Raw genomic sequence first — 12,338 nt, 5'->3', positions numbered from 1 at the left:
CACCATGGGCTGGACATCCTTCCCTCACCTGTAACTAAGCAAACTCAAATACCACAAGAAGCTGAATACATTCAGGCCTTTGCTCAGCTACTATTTTACTGTAACAATATACTCAGCATATGAGTTATGATATATATATATATTTAACTCAATCATTTTAAAGTAGTTATAACTGCACCTATAATAAACATGTTAATATTTGATTATGATAACCCCTATAATATAAATTATAACATAATGCCAGCAACTTCAATAAACACTTTGATGAAATGATAATTAATGCAATGATAAGATGATGGTTATGTAAAATAATCCCTGTAATTCCACAGTGTGTAAGTAGACGGAGGAAAAATAATTAACGGGAGGGTAAAAGTTATTGACTGAAGGGAATGACTGAAGAGAGTTAATTGTCCTTACTTAACAGGCCCGATACAGAGTGCACTGAGGAGGGGTGGTCCAGGGGAGTCGAGGCAGGCCGGGGGCAAGCAACCGAGCAGGAGCAGTAGCTGATAAGTGCCAGGACAGGCAGGTGGAAACACTCCGGGCAGTATGAGCCATGTCAACCTCTGTACACAAAGAGAACAGGTTACACCAGGAAAACACACGATCGAGAGTTTAAGAAAACTAGAGATAAAGTTACCGCCGGATGGCGCACAACAAACTGTCGAGGCATGGTAGACTGCTCAGGGTTTAAGAAGCCCTCCTGCTGATTGCATGCAACGAGGTCCAGGTGGGATGTGGAAGACTCCACCCCAAAGGGGAGGAGAGGGGGCCAGCAGCCACAGGTGGAAACTCCCAGGCACTCCACCTGTAGACACTAAATACAGGTGGGGAACAGGGCAGAGGACAAACACCTGGGAAGCACAGCTGACACTAATTACAAAGTGTGGCTGCTAGTTTGCCAAAACAGATTCAGCTTTAGTAAAGAGACACTGTTGACCACGACAATTTAGAAGTTTTTGTCTGAAAAAGTCCACTGATTTGTCTTTGTGCTCTGGATGTTTTGTCTCTAAGTGGCGTCTTAGCTGTCACAAGCTAGCACTTTTAGACAGACAGCTGCATTCCTCTGCCCTGGATGATGTCAGCAGCCCCTATCCTTTGTGCTAGATGATGCCAGCAGCCAGGGGGCCAATATGGCGGCGCTGTGAACAGTCTGCTACAGAACTCGCTGTGTCTAAAAACTCCTTTAAAAGCAGCAAAGCGAACTCTAAGGTACACACTTCTAGCTGTATGTGATGGCAAAAAAACTGGGCTCAAATAAGAGAGCTCTTATCACTCCTACTTCCTCCCCGTCAAAACCTTCTGGTAAGAAAAGAGTGATGAAAACTGACACAGCGGAAAGCATTATTACGATGCTCAGGATGGCTATCGAAGAGCAAGGAGCTAACATTGAGAAGAGTATTAGCGACCTGTAGGTTACTATTAACTTTATCTCAGAAGATCTCAGGGAGCTAAAAGGAAAGGTGTCTCGTACTGAAGTAAGGGTGAATAAAGCAGAAGAGAAAATTCAAACACTGGAAAACAAGGTGTCGGAGTTGTCTCGATATAAAAGAAGATGGAACCTGCGACTACGTACGCAGTAAGGTTATTGAAATTTGCCAAAACATGGATCCTGACCACCGTGAAAAGTTCCCGGAGGTACTTGATTCAGTCCACAGGCTCGGTCAACGATGTGAGTCCTCTTCTGCGCCACTGCACCACGCCATAATCTTGCAATTTACCATGAGACACTTTTGAGACGTCATCTGGAAGGCGGCGAAGCGATCTGACTACCTGAAGACAAGGAAGCTCCATTTCAAAGAAGATCTCTCTCCTGAGGACAGAGAGAGACGCAACCAGCTATGGCCTCAGGTGGAGAAAGCACGTAAGGAGGGGAAAATTGCCTACTTCATCGGAGCCTGTGCTTTCGTGAACAGAAAAGAAATTCACTGAAATCTCTTGCAGTCCTGTTTGCGGATATACCTCAAGGTCTCTTTTCCTTATTGTTCCAAAGACTTATAGTATGCTGTTGCTGCTAAAACGTTTTGTGAAGCACTTTTTTAGACAGAGTAGTTCTGCTCTCTCTGAAGCTTACACACTCTTCTCAGGGTAAAAAGTTAATTTACTTTTCAAAATTTCATCTTTATCCTTTATTTCTTTTAACGCTCGAGGACTAAGGGACAATACCAAAAGGAAAGCTCTGTTTTTATATGCTAAAAGTTTGAATACTGACTTTTGTCTCTTACAAGAATCCCATCCTGAACCTAAGGATGCTAACTTCTGGAAATCCCAATTGGACGAAGATTTATGGATGTCTCATGGCACAAACCATTCAGTGGGAACTCTGATTTTGAAGCATAAATTTAATGGAAAAATTATATCTTCAGAAACTGATCCACAAGGACATTTTATTTTGCTGGTTATTTTTTTTTTTAATGGTCAGACCCCCTTACTGGGAACCATTTATGGCTATAATAACAAACAGGAGAATATTGACCTTATACTTGTAGTAAATGAAAAAAATGAGTCTTTAATAAGTAAATTTGCTAATCTAAAGATTATATTAGGAGGAGACTGGAATCATTCACTCAATAATATGATAGATAGATGGCCAAGTAAAAGTCAGGAAAGTAGTAATTATATGTTGGATTTTATAAATGAAAGAAACCTAATTGATATCTGGAGATTCAAAAATCCAACAATTAAGGAATTTTCATGGAAAAATAGATCAGGTTCATTACAGTCTCGTATTGATTATTGGTTAATTTCTGATCCTTTATCCGAATATGTTTCTACATCAAAAATGTTGCCAACACCCTTCACAGATCATAAAACAATTTTTTTGGAGCTATGTTTGTATGCCAGTAATCTGTCTAAAAGAGTGAATTCATATTGGAAATTAAATAATTCTCTTCTACTGAATGATTCTTTGGTAAAGGAAATTAAAAGAAAAATAGATGAGTATTGGGATAAGGCATGTATTGATATAGCTTTTTGTAAAAATTGGGAGTTCATGAAATTTGAATTGAGGTCCGTTTTAATGAAAAGAGGAGCTGAAATAGTTAAAAATAGAAAATAAGAAGAGTCGGAAATAATTTCTGAAATTATCGCTTTGTCTAGATCACCTCATAATTTATCTGAAGATAACTGGAACAGACTTCAAATTCTACAATTAAAATTAGATAATATATATATTTACAAGGCAAAATGTGCCTTTGTGCGGTCAAGAAGGAAGTGGCTTGAAGAGGGAGAACAAAACTCTTGCTATTTTTTCAAATTAGAAAAACATCACAATACACTTGGCAGCATGACTAAACTTTGTTCATATGGGGTCATCACACAAGACCCTCAAGTGATTTCCAAGACTTGTGAACTCTTTTATAAGAATTTATATAAATCTAATCTTTCTACAGATGCCATGGAAAAATTCTATAATTCCTTAGGTAATATTAAAACAATTAGTGACAATAATAAAACTATGTGCGATGCCCCCATCACAACACTAGATATTGAAGGTGCTATTAATGAAATGAAACTTAATAAGAGTCCAAGGAATGACGGGTTGACTTCTGAATTTTACAAATTATTTTCAAAGGACTTATCACGCTTTTTACATAAAGTATACAACAGGATTACATGCATTTGAATGGACTTCTCGCCTGAAACAAAGTATGGGTTTTCATTTTGTAAATAACTTGAAAATCTTAGCTCAAACAGCTGCAAAACCTATTTCCCCAGCATGGAAATGCTGAATTCTATAAGGCAAAGCCTTAAATATGTGTGTCCGAGTCTTCTATCAAAAGTTACAGCTGTGTTTATGAAGTTAATTGTAACCTGGACTTGTGTCCCTCTATCTATAAAGAGATGATCTATACTGCTCGCCCAAGTGCAATGTCTACAATATCTGAATCTAGGTTTGGGAAGGAGATTGGCGGTAGCAACTCTGTAAGAGCAATAAGACTTCCAACCCACATAACACGCACGACCACAGGTTGGTGAAACAAGGCTTGCTTTATATATATATTTTCCTTGGATCAGTTCCCTTTGCTCATCCTCAACATAGGGATACCTTCAAATGCAGTAAACATCTCAAATGCATCACAAGAATAATTGAAACAATCAAAACAGATGTAAGACAAGGAAAGAAAACACAATATTTCAACACCCCCAAAGAAAAGAAAATGTGGTACCACTAGACTTTTACTGGTTGTCAACCATCAGTTTTTATGATATCAGTTTCATTTAGTTACCAGTCTATTTGGGTTTGAGAACAAAAAACAACCTGAGTTCCAGGCGAAGAAAAAAGTAGCAAAAGAAAATGGTAAAGTATCTCTCAGGTGGACTTCCTTTTGTTTTTTCCTACCGCCCTCCTGGTACGGCAGGCATCAACGAGTCGCGTCCTGACACACAGAAGGCCTCCACAGCAGCAACAGTGTCCTAGATCTGCAATGGCAGCTCCTTATGCAGCACCCATGGAATTGTCCCTCAAAAAAAAACCAGTCTGCACACAACATGCAGAATGTTAGATGTCCACATTCCTTAAAAGTACTTATTCCTAATGTCCTTGGTTATTTTCAGATATTAAAATAAATACACTGGCATTACTGTGCATCACCCGCAGTTACAGCTACAGCACATTTACAGCACATGAACTGCGCATAACCACTTAGCTGGCCGCGGCTGAACTAGCAGGCCCAAGAAAGGAAAAAACACTAAACACTCATAATAAACAAAACCTGTCACAACATGGCAATATGAATACATCTTAAACATCCTTAAACAACACTTACTACTATTCTGACTGGTTAGTTATTTTTTTTTTAGTGCACTGAACTGCAATAGCGGTGCTAAGTGAGCTAGGCTAACTCACCAGAATAGTTCAAAAAGTTCGAAGACACACTCCGACTCCTTCGAGGTAGGTACCCGTCTGTGGTTCACCGCTAACGGCAGCTCTCTCACAAATGTTAATTGAACTTCTTTTTTCTCCTTTTAACTGGAAAACTGTGCTTCGCGGCAGCATGGAGTTTTTCCTTGCCGTCTTTGTTCCTCTACACCACACCCTCACGCGCACCGAGCTGCAGGTGATGCCTTAAGGGCAGCCCGGAAATTAAACTATAAGACAAGAACTACGATGCATTCAAAGAACCCTGTACTCCTGATTGCTGTAAATCTTACCAGGGTTACATAATGAAAATCGCTTTATTTCGCCAAGACATTGCGTTTCTTCCTATTACATGCATTTGAATGCACTTCTCGCCTGAAACAAAGTATGGGTTTTCATTTTCTAAATAACTTGAAAATCTTAGCTCAAACAGCTGCAAAACCTATTTCCCCAGCATAGAAATGCTGAATTCTATAAGGCAAAGCCTGAAATATGTGTGTCCGAGTCTTCTATCAAAAGTTACAGCTGTCTTTATGGACTTGGTGAAAATCGCTTTATTTCGGCGAGACAGTGCGTTTCTCGCTGTTACATGCATTTGAATGGAGTTCTCGCCTGAAACACATTAGGGGTTTTCATTTTGATAATAACTTGAAAATCTTAGCTCAAACAGCTGCAAAACCTATTTCCCCAGCATAGAAATGCTGAATTCTATAAGGCCAAGCCTGAAATATGTGTGTCCGAGTCTTCTATCAAAAGTTACAGCTGTCTTTATGGACTTGGTGAAAATTGCTTTATTTCGGCGAGACAGTGCGTTTCTCGCTGTTACATGCATTTGAATGGAGTTCTCGCCTGAAACACATTATGGGTTTTCATTTTGTGAATAACTTGAAAATCTTTGCTCAAACAGCTGCAAAACCTATTTCCCCAGCATGGAAATGCTGAATTCTATAAGGCCAAGCCTGAAATATGTGTGTCCGAGTCTTCTATCAAACGTTACAGCTGTCTTTATGGACTTGGTGAAAATCGCTTCATTTTGGCTAGACAGTGCGTTTCTGGCTGTTACATGCATTTGAATGGAGTTCTCGCCTGAAACACATTATGGGTTTTCATTTTGTGAATAACTTGAAAATCTTAGTTCAAACAGCTGCAAAACCTATTTCCCCAGCATGGAAATGCTGAATTCTATAAGGCCAAGCCTGAAATATGTGTGTCCGAGTCTTCTATCAAAAGTTACAGCTGTCTTTATGGACTTGGTGAAAATCGCTTTATTTCGGCGAGACAGTGCGTTTCTGGCTGTTACATGCATTTGAATGGAGTTCTCGCCTGAAACACATTATGGGGTTTTCATTTTGTGAATAACTTGAAAATCTTAGCTCAAACAGCTGCAAAACCTATTTCCCCAGCATGGAAATGCTGAATTCTATAAGGCCAAGCCTGAATATGTGTGTCCGAGTCTTCTATCAAACGTTACAGCTGTCTTTATGGACTTGGTGAAAATCGCTTTATTTCGGCGAGACAGTGCGTTTCTGGCTGTTATATGCATTTGAATGGAGTTCTCGCCTGAGACAAAGTATGGGTTTTCATTTTGTGAATAACTTGAAAATCTTAGCTCAAACAGCTGCAAAACCTATTTCCCCAGCATGGAAATGCTGAATTCTATAAGGCCAAGCCTGAAATATGTGTGTCCGAGTCTTCTATGAAAAGTTACAGCTGTCTTTATGGACTTGGTGAAAATCGCTTTATTTCGGCGAGACAGTGCGTTTCTGGCTGTTACATGCATTTGAATGGAGTTCTCGCCTGAAACACATTATGGGTTTTCATTTTGTGAATAACTTGAAAATCCTAGCTCAAACAGCTGCAAAACCTATTTCCCCAGCATGGAAATGCTGAATTCTATAAGGCCAAGCCTGAAATATGTGTGTCCGAGTCTTCTATCAAACGTTACAGCTGTCTTTATGGACTTGGTGAAAATCGCTTTATTTCGGCGAGACAGTGCGTTTCTCGCTGTTACATGCATTTGAATGGAGTTCTCGCCTGAAACACGTTATGGGGTTTTCATTTCGTGAATAACTTGAAAATCTTAGCTCAAACAGCTGCAAAACCTATTTCCCCAGCATGGAAATGCTGAATTCTATAAGGCCAAGCCTGAAATATGTGTGTCCGAGTCTCCTATCAAAAGTTACAGCTGTCTTTATGGACTTGGTGAAAATCGCCTTATTTCGGCGAGACAGTGCGTTTCTCGCCTGAAACATATTATGGGTTTTCATTTTGTGAATAACTTGAAAATCTTAGTTCAAACAGCTGCAAAACCTATTTCCCCAGCATGGAAAAGCTGAATTCTATAAGGCCAAGCCTGAAATATGTGTGTCCGAGTCTCCTATCAAAATTACAGCTGTCTTTATGGACTTGGTGAAAATCGCCTTATTTCGGCGAGACAGTGCGTTTCTCGCCTGAAACACATTATGGGTTTTCATTTTGTGAATAACTTGAAAATCTTAGCTGAAACAGCTGCAAAACCTATTTCCCCAGCATGGAAATGCTGAATTCTATAAGGCCAAGCCTGAAATATGTGTGTCCGAGTCTCCTATCAAAAGTTACAGCTGTCTTTATGGACTTGGTGAAAATCGCCTTATGTCGGCGAGACAGTGCGTTTCTCGCCTGAAACACATTATGGGTTTTCATTTTGTGAATAACTTGAAAATCTTAGCTCAAGCAGCTGCAAAACCTATTTCCCCAGCATGGAAATGCTGAATTCTATAAGGCCAAGCCTGAAATATGTGTGTCCGAGTCTCCTATCAAAAGTTACAGCTGTCTTTATGGACTTGGTGAAAATCGCCTTATTTCGGCGAGACAGTGCGTTTCTCGCCTGAAACACATTATGGGTTTTCATTTTGTGAATAACTTGAAAATCTTAGCTCAAACAGCTGCAAAACCTATTTCCCAGCATGGAAATGCTGAATTCTATAAGGCCAAGCCTGAAATATGTGTGTCCGAGTCTCCTATCAACAGTTACAGCTGTCTTTATGGACTTGGTGAAATCGCCTTATTTCGGCGAGACAGTGCGTTTCTCGCCTGAAACATATTATGGGTTTTCATTTTGTGAATAACTTGAAAATCTTAGCTCAAGCAGCTGCAAAAAATATTTCCCCAGCATGGAAATGCTGAATTCTATAAGGCCAAGCCTGAAATATGTGTGTCCGAGTCTCCTATCAAAAGTTACAGCTGTCTTTATGGACTTGGTGAAAATCGCCTTATTTCGGCGAGACAGTGCGTTTCTCGCCTGAAACACATTATGGGTTTTCATTTTGTGAATAACTTGAAAATCTTAGCTCAAACAGCTGCAAAACCTACTAATTCAGCATGGAAATGCTGAATTCTATAAGGCCAAGCCTGAAATATGTGTGTCCGAGTCTCCTATCAAAAATTACAGCTGTCTTTATGGACTTGGTGAAAATCGCCTTATTTCGGCGAGACAGTGCGTTTCTCGCCTGAAACACATTATGGGTTTTCATTTTGTGAATAACTTGAAAATCTTAGCTCAAACAGCTGCAAAACCTATTTCCCCAGCATGGAAATGCTGAATTCTATAAGGCCAAGCCTGAAATATGTGTGTCCGAGTCTTCTATCAAACGTTACAGCTGTCTTTATGGACTTGGTGAAAATCGCTTTATTTCGGCGACACAGTGCGTTTCTGGCTGTTATATGCATTTGAATGGAGTTCTCGCCTGAGACAAAGTATGGGTTTTCATTTTGTGAATAACTTGAAAATCTTAGCTCAAACAGCTGCAAAACCTATTTCCCCAGCATGGAAATGCTGAATTCTATAAGGCCAAGCCTGAAATATGTGTGTCGAGTCTTCTATGAAAAGTTACAGCTGTCTTTATGGACTTGGTGAAAATCGCTTATTTCGGCGAGACAGTGCGTTTCTGGCTGTTACATGCATTTGAATGGAGTTCTCGCCTGAAACACATTATGGGTTTTCATTTTGTGAATAACTTGAAAATCCTAGCTCAAACAGCTGCAAAACCTATTTCCCCAGCATGGAAATGCTGAATTCTATAAGGCCAAGCCTGAAATATGTGTGTCCGAGTCTTCTATCAAACGTTACAGCTGTCTTTATGGACTTGGTGAAAATCGCTTTATTTCGGCGAGACAGTGCGTTTCTCGCTGTTACATGCATTTGAATGGAGTTCTCGCCTGAAACACGTTATGGGGTTTTCATTTCGTGAATAACTTGAAAATCTTAGCTCAAACAGCTGCAAAACCTATTTCCCCAGCATGGAAATGCTGAATTCTATAAGGCCAAGCCTGAAATATGTGTGTCCGAGTCTCTATCAAAAGTTACAGCTGTCTTTATGGACTTGGTGAAAATCGCCTTATTTCGGCGAGACAGTGCGTTTCTCGCCTGAAACATATTATGGGTTTTCATTTTGTGAATAACTTGAAAATCTTAGCTGAAACAGCTGCAAAACCTATTTCCCCAGCATGGAAATGCTGAATTCTATAAGGCCAAGCCTGAAATATGTGTGTCCGAGTCTCCTATCAAAAGTTACAGCTGTCTTTATGGACTTGGTGAAAATCGCCTTATGTCGGCGAGACAGTGCGTTTCTCGCCTGAAACACATTATGGGTTTTCATTTTGTGAATAACTTGAAAATCTTAGCTCAAGCAGCTGCAAAAACCTATTTCCCCAGCATGGAAATGCTGAATTCTATAAGGCCAAGCCTGAAATATGTGTGTCCGAGTCTCCTATCAAAAGTTACAGCTGTCTTTATGGACTTGGTGAAAATCGCCTTATTTCGGCGAGACAGTGCGTTTCTCGCCTGAACACATTATGGGTTTTCCATTTTGTGAATAACTTGAAAATCTTAGCTCAAACAGCTGCAAACCTACTATTCAGCATGGAATGCTGAATTCTATAAGGCCAAGCCTGAAATATGTGTGTCCGAGTCTCCTATCAAAAGTTACAGCTGTCTTTATGGACTTGGTGAAAATCGCCTTATTTCGGCGAGACAGTGCGTTCTCGCCTGAAACACATTATGGGTTTTCATTTTGTGAATAACTTGAAAATCTTAGCTCAAGCAGCTGCAAAACCTATTAATTCAGCATGGAAATGCTGAATTCTATAAGGCCAAGCCTGAAATATGTGTGTCCGAGTCTCCTATCAAAATTACAGCTGTCTTTATGGACTTGGTGAAAATCGCCTTATTTCGGCGAGAAGTGCGTTTCTCGCCTGAAACACATTATGGTTTTTCATTTTGTGAATAACTTGAAAATCTTAGCTCAAACAGCTGCAAAACCTATTTCCCCAGCATGGAAATGCTGAATTCTATAAGGCCAAGCCTGAAATATGTGTTTCGAGTCTCCTATCAAAGTTACAGCTGTCTTTATGGACTTGGTGAAAATCGCCTTATTTCGGCGAGACAGTGCGTTTCTCGCCTGAAAGACATTATGGGTTTTCATTTTGTGAATAACTTGAAAATCTTAGCTCAAACAGCTGCAAAACCTATTTCCCCAGCATGGAAATGCTGAATTCTATAAGGCCAAGCCTGAAATATGTGTGTCGAGTCTCCTATCAAAAGTTACAGCTGTCTTTATGGACTTGGTGAAAATCGCCTTATTTCGGCGAGACAGTGCGTTTCTCGCTGAAACACATTATGGGTTTTCATTTTGTGAATAACTTGAAAATCTTAGCTCAAACAGCTGCAAAACCTATTTCCCCAGCATGAAATGCTGAATTCTATAAAGGCCAAGCCTGAAATATGTTGTCCGAGTCTCCTATCAAAAGTTACAGCTGTCTTTATGGACTTGGTGAAAATCGCCTTATTTCGGCGAGACAGTGCGTTTCTCGCCTGAAACACATTATGGGTTTTCATTTTGTGAATAACTTAATAACAAAACCTATTTCCCCAGCATGGAAATGCTGAATTCTATAAGGCCAAGCCTGAAATATGTGTGTCCGAGTCTCCTATCAAAAGTTACAGCTGTCTTTATGGACTTGGTTAAAATCGCCTTATTTCGGCGAGAAGTGCGTTTCTCGCCTGAAACACATTATGGGTTTTCATTTTGTGAATAACTTGAAAATCTTAGCTCAAACAGCTGCAAAACCTACTAATTCAGCATGGAAATGCTGAATTCTATAAGGCCAAGCCTGAAATATGTGTGTCCGAGTCTCCTATCAAAAGTTACAGCTGTCTTTATGGACTTGGTGAAAATCGCCTTATTTCGGCGAGACAGTGCGTTTCTCGCCTGAACTTGGTGAAAATCACATTATGGGTTTTCATTTTGTGAATAACTTGAAAATCTTAGTCAACTGCAAAACCTATTTCCCCAGCATGGAAATGCTGAATTCTATAAGGCCAAGCCTGAAATATGTGTTTCGAGTCTCCTATCAAAAGTTACAGCTGTCTTTATGGACTTGGTGAAAATCGCCTTATTCGGCGAGACAGTGCGTTTCTCGCCTGAAAGACATTATGGGTTTTCATTTTGTGAATAACTTGAAAATCTTAGCTCAAACAGCTGCAAAACCTATTTCCAGCATGGAAATGCTGAATTCTATAAGGCCAAGCCTGAAATATGTGTGTCCGAGTTCTCCTATCCAAAGTTACAGCTGTCTTTATGGACTTGGTGAAAATCGCCTTATTTCGGCGGAGACAGTGCGTTTCTCGCCTGAAACACATTATGGGTTTTCATTTTGTGAATAACCTTGAAAATCTTAGCTCAAGCAGCTGCAAAACCTATTTCCCCAGCATGGAAATGCTGAATTCTATAAGGCCAAGCCTGAAATATGTGTGTTTCGAGTCTCCTATCAAAAGTTACAGCTGTCTTTATGGACTTGGTGAAAATCGCCTTATTTCGGCGAGACAGTGCGTTTCTCGCCTGAAACACATTATGGGTTTTCATTTTGTGAATAACTTGAAATAACAAAAACCTATTTCCCCAGCATGGAAATGCTGAATTCTATAAGGCCAAGCCTGAAATATGTGTGTCCGAGTCTCCTATCAAAAGTTACAGCTGTCTTTATGGACTTGGTGAAAATCGCCTTATTTCGGCGAGACAGTGCGTTTCTCGCCTGAAACACATTATGGGTTTTCATTTTGTGAATAACTTGAAAATCTTAGCTCAAACAGCTGCAAAACCTATTTCCCCAGCATGGAAATGCTGAATTCTATAAGGCCAAGCCTGAAATATGTGTGTCCGAGTCTCCTATCAAAAGTTACAGCTGTCTTTATGGACTTGGTGAAAATCGCCTTATTTCGGCGAGACAGTGCGTTTCTCGCCTGAAACACATTATGGGTTTTCATTTTGTGAATAACTTGAAAATCTTAGCTCAAACAGCTGCAAAACCTATTTCCCCAGCATGGAAATGCTGAATTCTATAAGGCCAAGCCTGAAATATGTGTGTCCGAGTCTCCTATCAAAAGTTACAGCTGTCTTTATGGACTTGGTGAAAATCGCCTTATTTCGGCGAGACAGTG

The 12,338-nt window shown here is 39.9% G+C and overlaps 1 long non-coding RNA gene across 1 annotated transcript; it reads right to left on the bottom strand.

Annotated features, from left to right (window-relative positions):
• Nucleotides 1-216: 216 nt before the first annotated feature.
• On the bottom strand, nucleotides 217-5,068 carry LOC109201817 (uncharacterized). The gene is made up of 3 exons (XR_002061746.2): nucleotides 4,850-5,068; nucleotides 641-4,480; nucleotides 217-566 (listed from the first exon to the last, which is right to left on the bottom strand). It is a non-coding gene; the product is annotated as an uncharacterized LOC109201817 (long non-coding RNA).
• Between the last annotated feature and the right edge of the window lie 7,270 nt (nucleotides 5,069-12,338).

The sequence above is a fragment of the Oreochromis niloticus genome, linkage group LG4 (genome assembly GCF_001858045.2).
Source record: "Oreochromis niloticus isolate F11D_XX linkage group LG4, O_niloticus_UMD_NMBU, whole genome shotgun sequence".
NCBI lineage: Eukaryota > Metazoa > Chordata > Actinopteri > Cichliformes > Cichlidae > Oreochromis > Oreochromis niloticus.
This window is presented reverse-complemented; position numbering and strand designations above follow the sequence as displayed.